Here is a 12,530-nt window from a genome sequence, read left to right as displayed (position 1 = left end):
TGATCAATCATGTCCTTACTAGCCTTCCATATCGAAATTCAAGTTTTAGAGCAATATTGTTAGATTTGGACACTACGATACTCTCAAATTTTTTTAAATCTGAAATTTATTTTTACACAATTGTAATTGCGAAAAACAAGGCCTGTTGTATATGTGGTATAATATGTTGTGAGATTTTGAATAAAATCTGAAGATAAAATTCTGAGATTTAATTAGCAAATCAGATTCACTGATACACACATTCACGATTTAGGCGCTGGAATGAAAGAGCGGTTTTCTTTTATTTGATCTCATTAGTTCGGCTCAAAACAAAAAAGAATATATCTAATAATGAAAACTAAACTTGGTGAATAAATAAATAAATAAAAACCATATTTTTAAAGAAATGCTACAATGTTGCATCACTGCTGAAGGCAAAATGAAATATTCTTTCTTATTTTCAGCTTATTTTGACAAAATAACATTTTTGAATAAGGATTAGTACTAATGTGTAGGCTTACATTATGCCCCACAGGCTTATTAAGTCTGGATCATGTTTGTTTTAAAAACACTTTTATCTTTAACATTTCCTGCAATGTCCATCTAATATATATGATGAATACTAAATAGTCACAATTTTTCCATCATATAATTTACTTGAATAGCCAAAATAATGACCACAAAAATTAATTATTTGTCCATTTGTGCACCTGGAACTGATCAAATGAAAATTAGAAGAAATATTATGACCAGTTTGGAAAAATAGAATTTAATCAATGGCCAAATTGGTTGACTAATTTGATAATAAGGTGTCTCCTTTGGATGACTTAAAGGCCCATTCAGTGATTTAATCATCCGGATGATCGTAAAAACCATCAAAATTCAGATCTTGGTACCTTTGTCCTTGTCATAGATGTGCTAGTGGTTCAGCCGAAAGCTGTGTATTAAAGACAACATAAGACTATTTACATGAATCTGTAATTGTTTTTATTTAAGTACAGAGATTAGCTACATGTAATTGAAGGGGGCTTCAATTTTGTCAATAATGATGTTTTCCTCATTTTTTGCAAAATTATATTTCAAAAATACCTGATGACAATGTTAATGACTTATCCTTCACTTTTAAGCAATTATACATAATGTTATAATTTTTACACTTTCACTCCGATCACTGAATGGGCCTTTAAAACATGTTTATTGGAAGCATCAATGTAATATATGAGCTGTAAAAGAATAGAAAATGGAGAAAAAAGGAGAATTAAAAGGTGGAGTATATTATCAAATTACTCTTTTAAATAACACATCAGGATAATTTTGCCATAAAAATCCCCAAAACGTGTAGCTATCGAAAGTTTATACACAATCCTGAATGACCTGCGAGGAAAGACTGTTCCACCCTGATTCTGGCATATCCGAATAATAGTATTAGTAATACAAACCCGAACTGAACTATCTTGATCAATTTGGGATGATTCTGCCTTATCCGGATCAATTTGATTTTTCTGACGCACCGGACCGGCCAATCCAAACTTGTGCTAGCTTTATCCTGATCTGTGCTAGATCCGATCCAATCAAATTTTAATTGAAAACTAACAATGGTGACTGATGCATACCATACCATGGGCACTTGCAATCACCAATATTAAGGTTACAGCTCAACTTACCGTACTTTTCCTAACCAGACAGTCCATGCCAAAATTGTTACTACACCTTTACATTTCATCGAATCTCTTTTTGATGTCTGTCATTTTGAACATCACACTTGAAAGATGTATGCTATGTAGAAACTTTATTTTGCAATTTCATAATTTGCATATTATTAGCATATTTGCAAGAAAAAACATAAAAATCAATAAATACCTATATTTTTCACAATTTCAATATTTTATTAGAAATTAAGCATGTAGGCTGTTTGTTATGACTTGATGAATGAAGCTGTTAAAACAGATTTTGATATTTTTGCTTATTTTTCCTTTTTTGCCCCAAAATGTGTAAAAATCAACATTTTTGGATGACCTATATTTTCTTTGAATATTTATCAAATTTCTTAATTTAGGTATAATACAGTGCAGAAAAAGATGTCAAAAAATCTGTTAAAACAGATTTCCAATAAATTGTTCCATTTTCCATTTTGGGTTAAATACTCAATTTTCATCATGGGATATTTGAAACATAAAATGAAAACATGTCCATTGCACTTTTCCTCGAGATGTACTATAATATCAAGGTTACGGATATATTTTAATCCCTTTTTATCTTCACTGATCCATCAGATACCTATTGTTATGAATGATTAATGAAAAGGTTCAGAACTGGGCTACTAATGGTCTGTCAAGTATCTATAGTTATTTTCATGACTGTGTCAACTCAAAAATCATGCAAGGTCGAATGTAGGAAAAGTATGATCAGTTGAGCTGTAGTGAACACAACATGTACAGTGTATAATAACTTGACAATCATAGTGTTCTTACATCCCTGATGTAGAAATGTCCATTCTACTGTATTTTTTAATGTCATATGAATATTTAGTATATAATTTTTGCTGATCCCGACCCGAACCAGAAGAAAGAACCCTGGCCTGGGAAACCTTGCTGATAACTCACCCTGACCCAGCTCATTTCGGGAATATATGCATTTCCCGATCTGCCCCAACCTGTAGAATTTGAACATTTACACATTGCATTCTATTATACAGTGCTTCCTTGTGGATAATAAGCAATCATACAACATCACTTTTTAACCCTATCAAGAAGAAATAAAATGTGCATATGACACATCAAACTCATGTTTTATTTCTTTATTTTCACCCAAATAATTTTAAAAAACAACGGCCACACACTTATGATAATCTCTTCTTACTTGAGAGCTATGACACAAAGAAGGTACATTGATTTCCTGAATTTGGTACAAATGCTACCAATGTATCACCATATGTACATAACCTTTGGCTATCCCCACCCTCCACCCATCACCCTCTTTGCTTTGTACACCCCTGACTCATGACTCCTTAAGTGCTCAATTTGATTTTCATCTTTCAAAAGAGGCGTTTAGCTGAATCCAAATCGCCTCCTTTTTACACTTGAATCTAACATTAACGATGACATTTTATTTGCTGTTCCACATTGCATGAGAGATCAGCCTCTGGTATCGTACACACAATACGAAAGTACTTCACCTGTTCCCACAGGCGTCCATTTTGGAATCATCATTTGAATAATGAAACAAATACTAGATCTAATAAACTAAATTTGCAAGTACAAGTACTAAGTACACATTAAATAATATAAAAAAGATGTCTGATGAGGATGTATGGCCCAGTCCACAACAAAGTCCTGATAATGAACGAAATCTCACTTCGTGTCATGCAGATTAGTACACCGTACCCCATCTTCAATCCCTTTGTTACCCAATTGCCCCTAGCAACCAAGTCCTGAAAGTCAAGGTCACTTGAAGACCTTGAGTACCATTTCAAATTTATTCCGCCACGTTCCCGCCTCTTGCTATGTAAATAGCCACGCTATTCGGATGCGAGGAGCATTTCACGAATATTCATGATGTAGACATGCAACAATTGGAAGTTTGATTGTACTATCAATGTCTTTTTATTAAAGTTGTTACATTGGATTAGGTCAATGTCCTGATACTCTTTAAAATCTACAAAGGCATTTAACCTATGTCAATGAAAGAAGGTAAGGCCCCCAAAAAATAATGGTTTGTCTCAAAGCTCACGAGTGGTTTGAAAACAAATGCGAAATGCGATTAAAAATTTTTTATTTTTTTATTCCTACTTTTTTCATGGTATTTGGAGAAAAAAAATCTGATTTTCGCCGAATTTTTCCGGAAAAACTAAAAAAAACAACCAATTTTTGAAATAAAAAAAATTCTGCATTTCTCTTTTTCCAAATCTCACGAATCCTTTTTTTTTGGCCTAATGCAGGCATGAGAATACATTTCAATGAAGAAAAAGGAAAATTCTGGGAAAAAAAGGAAAATGCACGTAAAATATGGCAAAAATGCTCAGAAACGGGGTAAAAAGAAATAAAAACATGGAAATTTGGGCAAAAAAAAAGGAATTCCTTTGAAAAAGGAAAATTCTCATGCCTGTTAATGTTGAAGAAATCACTGACTCACTGGCTATATAAGGGAGGAGGCAACAATTTGCTCCCATTTCCATACAAATAGTGGCACCAGTTTCCAAATAAAACTGATAAAAATGATTTGAAAAACAAATTGTATACTTATAAGTATAACTTTTATTTGATTATTTCTTAATAAATGGCCCATTATCATGATTATAAGTTACTTGGAATTTAGGTAATCCAGGGTATAAAATAAGTAGGAGCCAGTGGCAATTTTGAACTATGCCCTTGGTTCTCATGGAAATCATCTTGGCTAGGAGTAACTTTTTGGGGTGGAAAATTGCCACTGGTTAGCACTGAAACCATCCTCAGATAAGCTTAATATTTTGCTCTGCATTTGCTCCAGGTTGAGGTGGAATTGCCCCGGGTCCACATGAACCATGAGCATTAACAAAACCTAAGTTTTTCCTATTTCTTATTTTGACCTGTATCAAGATTACCAGTCCACATTTTGGTCAGCCTTCCCATTCATTAAGAAATAATACCGCAATTTGTGGAATCTGGAGGGCAGAATTATATTATTCTGAAAGTATTGTCTGAGTGCATCCAGGGGCTGGTAATAACCTGGTAATTTACCAAATTTTATTCTAGTTGCCGAAAAATAGGTGCGTTAAAATAAGTGTTTCAAGACTTAAATTCTTAAATTTCATAATTTGTATATGCATAGCGTACCATACACTTGTATCAAGTTTATCATTGATTCGTTGAAATAAATGTATCTTTCGAAAGGGCCAAAATGCTGTATTTTGTAGCTGGAGTTAACTATGATCTTGATGATTAAGATGAATTGCAATTTGATATACCTGGTGTGAGATGTCATGTGCCAGGCCCCGGGGCCAGGCCCCAGACACTCCGGAGCTAGTTTGAGGACAGTACAATTTGTATATGTGATTCTTAATAAATTACTGACAGTTTAAAAAAATTTAACAGTCCTCGAAGTAAATTGTATAAATCTAATGAAATGTACGTAAAGTGTATGTACACACTAAAAACTACGGGGTTATATTTTCCATGGTCATTTTGAATTGACCTCGTTTGGGGTTGTTTTGACCCTTCAAGGGGGTTGTACTGTTTTAATTTGACCACATTCACGAGGTCATTTTAGCCACGACGAATGTGGTCAAACGTGATCAGTTTCAATCTTCCGCTTTGAAAACCCCCGAAATGTGGTAATATTTTGACCCCAATGGGGTTACTATTTGACCCAAACATGTAGTCATTGCAATGACCCTGACCAATGGGGTCAAAATGACCCCTTCCGTAGTATGGTGTTTAGTTGATAACTATGCTGGGGTCAAAAATGACCCCGATTGGGTCATTTTTTGACCCCGTAGTTTTAAGTGTGTAGCTGGGATGAAAAGCTGTCCATCATATGAAGAGTTTGATCTTTTGTATTGAATGTGATTTTTTCCCAAAAACACCAAAAAAAATGTAGGTCTTTTTGGGAAAAAATGTATATGTTCAATATGAAAATTTTCAATTGATGGTCGGCTTTTCCTCCCAGCTACATATACGTTAAGAACATGTCATTAGATTTATAAAGTTTGTTTGTCTTTAAGGACTGTTAAATATCAAAAATATTAAAAATATCAAATTTTAATAATTTGACATAAAATTTGTATTATATCACACCATTAGAAAAATCTAAATTATTTGATATCAGAAGGGCATTCCTCGTATTCAGAATACAATTGGATTTGTCTGATGTGCTCTCAGGTCCCACAAAAAATACTGTGCAAACGTTGCTATCCGATTCCTTAAACTCTTTTGTTGTAAAAACTTGATGAATAAAAGTACTACATTAATTTGTATAGACCTTTTCCTAAAGGAAACCTTTTGATTTTCTAACCATGCATCATGTTTTTGAGACCTTTGTTTGTTTTTGAGACCTTTCTCTTTTAGAGACCTTTTGGAAACATTTGGCCTCACATATTGCATTGTAAACTATTAATTTTGATCAAAAGGTTCATTAAGATATTCCCAATATTATACTAGTAGCAATAAATCTCATTTAGTAAAATATGTATTCCAAGTAAAACAGCATTGTCTGAAGGAAACCTATTGATTTTTTAACCATGCATCATGTTTTTGAGAACTATATAGTAGCGATCAATCTTATTTAGTTTAATAAATTAATATGCATTCCAAGTAAAACAGAATTTTCTGAAGGAAACCTTGCACTTTTCTAACCATGCATCATGTTTTAAGACAACTCAAAAAATATCTTTTCCTTTGGTGTCTTTTATTTCACTGAATTTTACGCTAAATTACAGTATTTTACTGAAAATTACCCGCTAAAATACTAGGGATTTATTTTACTTACCAATTTAGAACACTGCCTATATATATTCAGTCAGGGATGGGAGGTAACAAGAACAATTAGAATAGTACATGTATATAGCATATTAAAAATGTTCCCTTTTGGTTCCATTTTTATGGGATTCCAGTTGGGAAGAATCTGGGGAAGGATAGGACATACCGCGGTAGGGTGAGGGAATAATTTAGATTTTCTGGAAGAATAGACACCCCTGCAGTGCACTTGATTATGCAGTGCATTTTACTTTATGGTCTGTCTCATATGATCCAAACAAACTCAAAGACCTTCTCTTTCTCTCCCCCCCTCCTGCTCATTGACATAATCATTATAATTGGCTATTCCAGATATTATCTACCCCAGGCAGGGGGTTGTAGCGCCCGGGGCCAAGGATATATAATGGTGCCCCCTACTCTTGAAACAATTACGCATTGAGCGCTCAAAAAGTTATTTTGGTCATAATGAAGTTCAGTGAATTTCAGTTTTAAATTGATCTTTCAAATGAGTATTTGTGCTAAAATGCTTGCGAAGCGCGCAAAAAATTTGACTTTCGTCGCTTGGAGGGGGCACAGAATCGATGCTGAATTGGTCAATTCAGTACCCCCTAAGGTGGCATCCAGGGTACATGCCCCCCTCTGCCCCCTGTTGCTACACCATTTCCCCTAGATGACATAGTTTAAAAAAAATTAAATGTGTGATTTCCCATGGGTGATTTCTTTCAAAAAACCATGGAGGATTTCCCCATAACAGTAGGATTACATTATGTTTTTGACACCACTGCTGTTGTCCTCGTAAAGCAGTATACAGACTTTTTATTGCACGTAAAATATTGTATGTACAATATGTACGTTATTTAATCTATTGCCATTCTATTTCCAGTAATGTTTAAGTTCTAACGAATGTTTGATGACGTAAAATCGATAATATATTTCAGCTACATATTGTATGTAACATATTATCGATTTTTCGTCATCAAACATTCGTTAGAACTTAAACATTACTGGAAATAGAATAGCAATAGATTAAATAACGTAGATATGTTGCATACAATACTCGGAGTCTGTGGAGCGCTTAAGTGTCTCCATCATCATTATTATTAACAACAAAAGCAGCATCATCGTCATCATGATCATTGTCATTGTCAACATCTCTCAGAGTACATTAAAGAACTACATCGAGCCAAAACTTTGACATAACACTTTACAGTATTTATATAAAACACACTAATCAAAATGCTTTCAGTCTCTGTCTAATCACTTATCAGGCAATAATAAGTTTTTAAGATGTTATATCACCAAGGGCTAAAGAAAGAAGAAACAAGTTGTCTTAGACGCTAATAACATTAGTTAACCAACTGTTTCTTGAGACTGGATACTAATGGTTAGTTAGAAAAATATGCAAAATGTCTACCATTTTCAAAAATTTATAATATCCAATCATCTGCATGGATTTGTAATCTACATGAATAATGCATTTAAATGAGTACAAACATGCTTAGTATTGGGTCAGTGGTTCTTGAGTCAAATATTCTAATTGTGGATACAATCTAAGCCTTCTTGAAATCTATGCCTGGTTACATAGCATCACTTACAGATCAAGATATGCTATGGATATAAGGTTACATGACTAAGTGCGTAAAAACACTACATGGTTAAAACGGAAAGATGTATTTGGCTTGATCTATGTAGGGATTCAAATGTAATTCATGGGATAAGGAGCATTTAGCAATGAGACATATATAGGGTGGTTTGTTAGATAGAGTGTGGGTCTCCTCTTTCCTTCTTCATCTTGTTACTTGCACAGACCTAAATATATCTTCTGGTGGGGGACGCTACTCATGTTTAGCTTGGGTAGGGATATAGGGAGCCTACCTCAAGAGAATCTGGAAGTGTGACCCTTATTTATACCAATTTTTTTCCAAAAAAAATGTGGCTCCCGATCCAGGAAATTGGGTCAATTTCTCAACACATTTTCATTAACTTTTAACAGTAACAGTGTACACCATTCTGGTTTACATACTGCGTTAGTTTTTTCTTGTCTTTTTCTTTGTTCCCCACACCAAGTTGGTATACCTGGCTTGAATCTTTTAGTTCTTCACATACAATGTTAAGTGCTACTGGAATTATGTGAGACACAGAAATGTTGGATGTTCCTAAAATCTTTTATAAATGGATTTGATACTTCTTTGATTCAAATATTAAAATATATGTATGTATGTATGTATGTATATAAATATCCAGTGGTGGCACCAGGGGGGGCATAGTGAATTTCGGGGTGGGGGAAAAATCAACTAATTTTGCACAACATTGCCGCAAAAAGTGAAAACTTGTGTGATTTTCGATTTTTTCCCTCAAAAGTGGGGGGGGGGGGGGCAAGAAAAATATTTGGGGGTGGGGGGATGCTCCCCTTGCCCCATTAGTGCCGTAACTGTACATATCATGATATTACCAGCAATATATGAGTGAGTAACTTTTCCACCACCCTACAATATGGTTTTCCGACAGGCCATTGGCCGCATTGTGAGCAGACCCTTGGGCGAAACATCTACGCTGGACAATCCCGACAAAAAAACAACATATTACGTCTTAGACTGTAAAATCGTAGACAAAAGCCGCTTGCTCAACAGCCTCTTGTCCCGTGTCCATTAATTGTTAATTGCACAGGCAGTTAATGTGAGTTATAAAACATGCATGGCAAGGGCCCAAAGGTAACACAACTTGAAAATGGAACAAATTGGTATTCCCTATTAGATTAGCAAATGTTAGCCCAGTTTTATCGTATACAACAGGCAAAATGGTAGATTAATAGCAAAGAAAGCCCAAATGTGATTTCTCTTTTTTCATTTCATAGGAGAAATTACCCTAAGTACATTGCTAGATGTTTTTGACTAATTGTGTCACCGATGTATAGATAAAACTCAAGAATTAGTGAAGAATACACAATTAGGAAGACGGGTTAACTAATGAGCATGTTGTAATCTATAGAACAGACATTTTAGTTAATTACAGTTTAGTGCTAGGAGTATCCATCCGGGGCGTATCAGGCCAAAATTCCGAGGGACCAAAATTCCCAGGTCGTCCCACTGTGCAACCACTGGGACGCTTTAGGAAAGCCAATTTTGGTACAGCAAAGTTAAATTGGAATCTTAGTACATGCATAAATACATACAATCCTTCCTTTATTCCTATGTTGATTAATCGAATCATTAATTTTTTCCCGGATTTTTTTGTGCTCAAAAGGTACAAATATAGAAACAAATTGACCAAATTATAAATTCATCTGTAAATGATTTATTAAAAAGCCTAAAACATTTACTTTGTACATGCAAAAAACTACAGCTTAAAAAACAATCAAGCAAACAAACCAAAGTTACCATTTACATCCCATACCATTAGTCCAGTCAATATCCCAATAGACCACTAGGGATTGAGCCTGGGCACCTTATGCACACAAACCGTGTGGGGAGGGAGAGGGGGGCGTTCTTAGTGGAAATGAGGGTATGTGATGTACGGCAGATTTGGGGTACATTTTTAACCATTTTGGTTTTTAAAATGTTTTTTCAAAATTCTCTCAAAAAATTGCAAATTTTTCATCGTTTTATTAGCAAAATTTGCGGACATTTTCCAAAAATTGGTATGTTTTTCATCAAATTTGGTTAAAATTTTTGAGTCCCAGTCACCTATCCCCACCCAAACCAAGGTTGAGAACTCCCGCGACACAAAATAAGTATCCCAACACAGAACCTATATGCTAACATTTTCCCTCACCCTAGCTTTAGGATTGTCCAACAATTACCTAAACTCTACTCCTATCCTAACCTTTGAATGGCGAATGACTGTGGACCATCATAGTATGACACTGACAATGCACCTGACACAAAACCTGAAGATAGCTGTTTGTGTTTTGGTACGCCAGTAAGCCCGAGGACTAAACAGGAAATGCAGCTTTTCTGTCTTACCTGACTTAAATACAGATTAAGAAAGATACATGTAAATTATTTTCTACAGAATTAGCTTTCATATTCATAATATTTCTGCATAAAAGTATAATTTATATTATGCACAGCAGTATATGAAAGAATACACCAATATTCATTGATTTGGAAGGATTTTGGTTCTGTTATTTGATAGTGGCAATTACTGGTAAATATTTGTTTACTGATACACTAAATTCCAGCAAATTGCCCTCACTATAAACTCGCTGATAGTCAACTGAAATATACAAAACTTTAATGACATCCTATTAAAAAAGTGCTTTTCGGGGGGGGGGGGGGAGATTAAAAAATTCCAAATGCGTTTGTAAAAAACTAGTTGAAATATTAGTAAAAGTTGAACTTTCTGGGTGAAATTTTTAACATTTCACATTTATGTGTCAGGGAGGGAAGGACGGAGGGAGGGAGGGAGGGAGGGAGGCAGGCAGGGTGGGAGGGAGTGGTTTAGCCTCTTAACAAAAGCACTTTCATTTATAGGATGTCATTGGGCTATTCCAGTTAAAATCCACACTCCCCCTGTGGAAGATATATATCTTCCACAGAAGGAGTATGTTTTTCAAACATAATTGGTCAGAGTTAATCATTTCAGAACCCATACTCCCCATGTAGTATGACTTTACCTATATCTTCCACAACTGGAGTGTGTATTTCAAATTGAAGTTGTCCAATTGTCTATTCTATTCGAAACTTATACTCCCTCTGTGGAAAACTTCAGCTAAAACCTCCACAGGGGTAGTGTGGATTTCAAATGGAATAGCCCACTGAACTTTTGGTTTGTTCCCTTAAAGCATTCCACTTTGGCTTATAATGAATAGAAAAAGAAAATCTGTGTTTGTGAATGACCTAGATTCGCCTGTAATTTTAAGCCTATGCAGATTTCTTAGGTGTTCATTGGTCAAGATACCAGTGTAACACAATACTAAGAGGCACTCATTAAGTGACCACTGGTCACCAGTGTCCATTCAGTTAATTCACTGACCATTCAACTGTATCTATTTCTCAAATCACCTGTGAAATTGACTCCTAAGTCCTATGGGGCTTTTACTAATAATTTCCTAACTTAGATACAATAGAAATATAAAGTGTGCGTGTGTGTGTGATGATGTCGACGTTGAATTTGATAATACCCTCATATCTACATGTACTAATCTGTACTTGGTGACACATATAACGAAGGTTTTGCTTTTCTGCGAAAAATAAAATGGGCATATGGTTTAAGGATCATTTAATCAACCTAACAATGACACTTATGGTTATTTATACCTAATTAGCCAACCCTACTGGTATTCATAGCATTTAAATAACTCCGCAATCAAATTTGTTGCTAGTTAACTTTGGTCATATTAATTTAATAGTTTGTCTCAAAGCAATGCATGCGGAATGCAGTTTTATTAAACAATGTTTCGTTGGCTAGAACCATATTTATTTTGATTTATGCTGGTCATTTTTGATAAATGAAATTAAAACAAAATACCAAATGATATTATCAACGAAATAAAGTGGTATAAATGAAAGCACATGAGGCAGAATCCTTATGGTGCTTTTGGTCAATGAGACCTAGTTTTCCAGTTGTAAATAACGCGCATGATTGTATTACTGTGCACTGGACCTTTGAGATAAACAATTAAGTTCATATGGTCTAATTAAACCAATTTGGTTGACTTTAACCATATTTATTTTGATTGATGTTGGTCATTTTGGATAATATAAAATAATAAAAAAGGATAAAAGATACATGCCCCAGCAAACACAAAACGTTTTGGACATCATTCTCAAAAGGTTAAAAAAGGTTGCCAGAAAAGGTTTAAATATCTGGTTATATAAAGGGCATATAAAGAGGATAAAATGTTTTCATTACATTCAAAAACATTTCAAAAAACCTACTGCAAATATTCAAACATAATATTTTTTAAGTATTGAACAAAATATTAATAATAATATTGGTTTCTATAGAGCAAATTTAAAAACAGGTGAAACAGTACAAATATGGCAATGCTCAAAATATCAACCATGAAAATATTTCCACTTTACAGTGGTCTGTGTGGTTATCTTAGAAAGATTTTAAAGATGCAATTCCTACCAGCATCCGGACCAACATACCATTCAC

The 12,530-nt window shown here is 34.4% G+C and overlaps 2 protein-coding genes across 2 annotated transcripts in view; both read right to left on the bottom strand.

Moving 5' to 3' along the window:
• LOC140158975 (uncharacterized) overlaps window positions 1-12,530 on the bottom strand; it is a 564,514-nt gene that overhangs the window by 237,738 nt on the left and 314,246 nt on the right. The gene's annotated exons all lie outside the window — the stretch shown is intronic.
• The window catches only part of LOC140158972 (uncharacterized), a 314,914-nt gene that overhangs the window by 55,848 nt on the left and 246,536 nt on the right, over window positions 1-12,530 (bottom strand). The gene's annotated exons all lie outside the window — the stretch shown is intronic.

Source organism: Amphiura filiformis, chromosome 8 (genome assembly GCF_039555335.1).
Source record: "Amphiura filiformis chromosome 8, Afil_fr2py, whole genome shotgun sequence".
NCBI classification, from domain to species: Eukaryota; Metazoa; Echinodermata; class Ophiuroidea; order Amphilepidida; family Amphiuridae; genus Amphiura; species Amphiura filiformis.
Note: the sequence above shows the minus strand (reverse complement) of the source record. Positions and strands in the feature narration are given on the sequence as shown.